Below are 5,372 nucleotides of genomic sequence, written 5' to 3' on the forward strand. Positions count from 1 at the left end.
CAGTCAGTCAGCCAGTCAGTCAGCCAGGCACCATATCCTAGTTAATTGATTAATCTTGGGCTACACATGGCACTGTATGTCTGTCTGATTTATGATAGGAAGCGCTGACAATGAAGAATCTGACCAATTCAAATTTTTAATTGCCAATGAAAAACTCAATATTTATGGTGGTCCCTCTGTCTGTCTGGATGAATGGGGAAATGGATTGAGCTAGTTAAGCATATTCCTTATCACAATGAGAAATAGTGCTTTAACTCGACTAAAGCCCTTTGAAGTCTGATTAATACTATTGGATAGATCTGTGTTTTTTTGTTCAAACAATAGAATTGAACAGAAAAATGTAATTATTAAATTATTCAACAGTGCCAAAGGTAATATTTTTCATAGTACTGTCTCTGTCTTTCTACTGCAAAATGTGTCAAATGCTGAGGTTTTAAAAATGACAGATCTGACTGCCTTTCATTTCTCCTTTCATTTCTGTTTTCAGGACAACCAGGGCTACAAGTAGAACACAAAACAACGTGACATTAACAGTTGGCATTCATGAGCTTTTATTGACAAATGGCAACAAATTTAAAAAAGTCAGCCAAGCAAGAAGCTAATAATAATGAATTTATATGAATGCTGTAAGTACATACATTTTTTTCTCACAATGTTTAACAGGGGTTAAAAGTCCAAAACACACCAGTGTCCCGATGGGACTCATTGGGTTTGACTTCCTCATGGTATTAAAAATCATTTAAGTCTGATTCATTTTACAGAATTATACAAAATACTTTTCAAGTTCAGTAAAAACATATATCAAAATAATTGTTCCTGAGGCCTCAGAGTGTGGCGCAGTGTATCGCAACTCCTTGTGGTTGGCCGGGCGCCTCCAGGCTGACTCCGGTCGTCAGTTCAACGGTTTTTCCTCTGACACATTGGTGCACTTGGCTTCCGAGGTTAAACGGGCGGGTGTTAAGAGGCGTGGTTTGGCGGGTCATGTGTCGGAGGACACATGACTCGACCTTCGCCTCTCCCGAGCCCGTTGGGAAGATGCAGCGATGAGACAAGATCGGAATTGGATCGCAATTGGATATCGCTAAACTGGGGAGAAAAGGTGGGTAAAAAAAAATATGATTATAAAATGTGTTCCTGGAGATATGTCCTGCTGCAGATGCTATGGAATTTATATCTTATTGATCTTTTACCAAATGAAAGAAATCACTAGAATACTGCAAACGATGCATCTGCAAGTCTAGCTACACTCATTCTACCACTGCGTTTAAAGCAGAAAACCATATTCCCTTTGACTAGTAAGTCCACAAATGATGTGTTTGTTGTGATTCTAAATGTTGAGTTATGTATACAGTATATTCCCATGTAGACCCACAACTATCCTTTGGGTTAGTAAGCACAATTACCATGGTTATGGACACTATCATTGCCCTGTAACCCTTATGCAATGGACATGGTCAGAGTTGGATCAAGGGGTATGTAATTATACTGTCCACACGGGTCAAGGCCGAAATAAGCAGCTGTTTTGGCATATGAGACCTTTATTCATGTAATCTGCAGGAGCAAGAGAACAAGGGAGAGAGAGAGAGAGAGATGAGAGAGAGAGAGAGAGAGAGAGAGAGAGAGCGACAGAGAGAGAGAGACAGAGAGAGAGAGAAGAGAGAAAGAGAGACAGAGAGACAGAGAGAGAGACAGAGAGAGAGAGACAGAGAGAGAGAGAGAGAGAGAGAGAGAGAGAGGGTGATTTGGCCCTGAACAAAGAGTACACAGCAGCAGAATACATGACCACTGTGACTGACCCAAACTGAAGGAAAGCTTTGACTATGTACAGACTCAGTGAGCATAGCCTTGCTATTGAGAAAGGCCGCCGTAAGCAGACCTGTCTCCCAAGAGAAGACTATATGCACACTGTCCACAAAGTGAGGTAGAAACTGAGCTGCACTTCCTAACCTCCTGCCAAATGTATGACCATATTAGAGACACATATTTCTCTCATATTACACAGACCCACAAATAATTGGAAAATACATCAAATTTTGATAAACTCCCATATCTACTGGGTGAAATACCACAGTGTACCATCACAGCAGCAAGATGTGTGACCTGTTGCCACAAGAAAAGGGCAACCAGTGAAGAACAAACACCATTGTAAAGACAACCCATATTTATCTTTATTTATTACCTATTTGCACATCGTTACAACACTGCACATAGCCATAATATATAACATTTGAAATGTCTCTATTCATCAGAAAGAGAGAGAAGGGCTCTTACCAAGCAGACCAATCACATCTTCTTCTGTGTTCCCATCTCTGCGTCATCTTGCCATGGCCTCCAAAATCTGAAACAGAATGTCATTATTTAGTCATGTCTGGAGGCACAGTGTTATTTCTGTCCTGATCATTGTGACTGCAGCAGAGTTGTACTCAAATGTGACTGTTCTTTTTTTAATGACCTTTATTTAACCAGGCAAGTCAGTTAAGAACAAATCCTTATTTACAATGACAGCCTACACCGGTCAAACCCTAAACCAGGACGATACTGGGCCAATTGTGCACCACCCTATCGTACTCCAAATCACAGCCGGTTGTGATACAGCCTGGATTTGAACCAGGGTGCCTGTAGTGACGCCTCAAGCACTGAGACACAGTGCCTTAGACCGCTGCGCCACTCAGGATCCTCATGACTACAGTAAAATGAAGCCAGACTGAATCAGGGCTGGGTTTTTAGAAGCCTCATGACTACAGTAAAATGAAGCCAGACTGAATCAGGCCTGGGTTTTTAGAAGTCTCATGACTACAGTAAAATGAAGCCAGACTCTGAATCAGGCCTGGGTTTTTAAAAGCCTCATGACTACAGTAAAATGAAGCCAGACTGAATCAGGCCTGGGTTTTTAGAAGCCTCATGACTACAGTAAAATGAAGCCAGACTGAATCAGGCCTGGGTTTTTAGAAGCCTCATGACTACAGTAAAATGAAGCCAGACTGAATCAGGCCTGGGTTTTTAGAAGTCTCATGACTACAGTAAAATGAAGCAAGACTGAATCAGGCCTGGGTTTTTAGAAGCCTCATGACTACAGTAAAATGAAGCCAGACTGAATCAGGCCTGGGTTTTTAAAAGCCTCATGACTACAGTAAAATGAAGCCAGACTGAATCAGGCCTGGGTTTTTAAAAGCCTCATGACTACAGTAAAATGAAGCCAGACTGAATCAGGCCTGGGTTTTTAGAAGCCTCATGACTACAGTAAAATGAAGCCAGACTGAATCAGGCCTGGGTTTTTAGAAGCCTCATGACTACAGTAAAATGAAGCCAGACTGAATCAGGCCTGGGTTTTTAGAAGCCTCATGACTACAGTAAAATGAAGCCAGACTGAATCAGGCCTGGGTTTTTAGAAGCCTCATGACTACAGTAAAATGAAGCCAGACTGAATCAGGCCTGGGTTTTTAGAAGTCTCATGACTACAGTAAAATGAAGCCAGACTGAATCAGGCCTGGGTTTTTAGAAGCCTCATGACTACAGTAAAATGAAGCCAGACTCTGAATCAGGCCTGGGTTTTTAAAAGCCTCATGACTACAGTAAAATGAAGCCAGACTGAATCAGGCCTGGGTTTTTAGAAGCCTCATGACTACAGTAAAATGAAGCCAGACTGAATCAGGCCTGGGTTTTTAGAAGTCTCATGACTACAGTAAATTAATGGAGAAACACAAGCCCTGTTTCTGAACAAACTGAAGGTGAAAATACAGAGGAGTAGATAATCAAGGCCACAAGCCCTGATACTCTAACCACCTAGCTAATCGTGAGGTGGACTAGTTCTGTCACAAAGTTCTCCTGCAGATTATATTCTGTAATAGTTCATTATTAACAGAACATACTTTGTGTAAACGTTTGGTTTAAATGAATGCAACCCTACAGCTATGACTAGTGAAACCAAGGACATGCATAACACAAGGGTTTTGGACAAGGTGAATATAAAAACTGGTTTCACAGTTCACCAAGCAAGACTTTCCAATAACAGGCTGGTGTTAATAATACATTGTATAATAAAGAAGAAGAACGGAAGAATACCCTGATCACTGAGATCCATCATTTCTATTGTCTATTGTGTTGTATTGTAGTTGTTTAATAAAAAATAAAAAGAACTCACAAAAAAGTATATATATATATATACAGTATATATAACGTTTTAAAAAAGTAGGATGTCTCTGGTGATCGCCTGCATGTTACAAAGCTGTGAGTTTAGTATTTGAGAAGATGCTGAACTTGTAATTCCCATGGGTTCCCACGGACCACTGCCAATGGAAACTCCTTCCACCACACCATCCACTGTGTCTTATGAGGAGAGGGAGAAAAAACGGCCTGTCAAAGCAGCTAGCTCAACGTTTGTATTCACATGTCCTTTCATCCCGGAGCCCCCCCCCCCCAACGTTTTCAAAGGCATTAAGAGACAGTTTATGAGGGAATTTATGGAGGGCATTCACATTAACAGTGATGATAAAACAAAGATTAGTTTTTGTCAGAAGTTCACATTGGGCCTTATTGTGGTTTTCGCTGTTACCCTGCTGGGCTCTAACTCTGCTCAGCTCTAAGAGCAGTGCGGTTAAGTTGGCTAGCAGGAACCACGTTATTGGTCCATGGCTTTTAAATGCTTGGGTGATTGGTTGAGAGATTTTAAATGGTAGGGTGTGACTGTGCAGCAGTTCAAGTGTAGTTAAAGCGTTTCTAATTAGTGGTATGGACTGGTGGTGTGACCCATAAGGCCATAGAAAACAGTTCTGCTGAACAGAGACGCCACAGAGCAATTAAACACAAAATACTACATCCTAGATCTGTTTTCAAACTATATCTCAAACCCATGATGACACATGCAGAATCTTACTTATCTGACATGGTATATATCTTCACATGCTATTTAGACAGCACAAACAAAGTAACAAAGAATCAAGTTCAACTTTAAAGCATTTGTCACATAGTGATGTCGTGACTATTAAGGGAGCGTCAAACAAAGTGCCTAGTATCAAGTTCAACTTTAAGGCATTTGTCACATAATGATGCTGTGACTATTTAGGGAGTGTCAAACAAAGTGCCTAGTATCAAGTATCAAATACAAGTTCAAATGTATTTCTATCATATTTGCATGTCTGGATTAAGTGTAGGTTGGCTATACTGTATACAGTATATGCAGTACATTCAGAAAGTATTCAGACCCCTTGACTTTTTCCACATTTTGTTAGGTTACAGCCTTATTCAAAAATTGATTCAATTGTTTTTTCCCCTCATCAATCTACACACAATACCCCATAATGACAAAGCAAAAAGAGGTTTGTAGAAATTTTTGCAAAAAAATGAAATAAAAAACGGATATATCTCATTTACAT

General features: G+C 40.4%; 1 long non-coding RNA gene across 1 annotated transcript; it reads right to left on the reverse strand.

The window, feature by feature from the left end:
* Positions 1-534: 534 nt before the first annotated feature.
* LOC106592698 (uncharacterized) lies at positions 535-4,116 on the reverse strand. The gene is made up of 2 exons (XR_001325699.2): positions 2,272-4,116; positions 535-1,086 (listed from the first exon to the last, which is right to left on the reverse strand). It is a non-coding gene; the product is annotated as an uncharacterized lncRNA (long non-coding RNA).
* Positions 4,117-5,372: the final 1,256 nt, after the last annotated feature.

This window comes from Salmo salar, unplaced genomic scaffold (assembly GCF_905237065.1).
Source record: "Salmo salar unplaced genomic scaffold, Ssal_v3.1, whole genome shotgun sequence".
Lineage (NCBI taxonomy): Eukaryota > Metazoa > Chordata > Actinopteri > Salmoniformes > Salmonidae > Salmo > Salmo salar.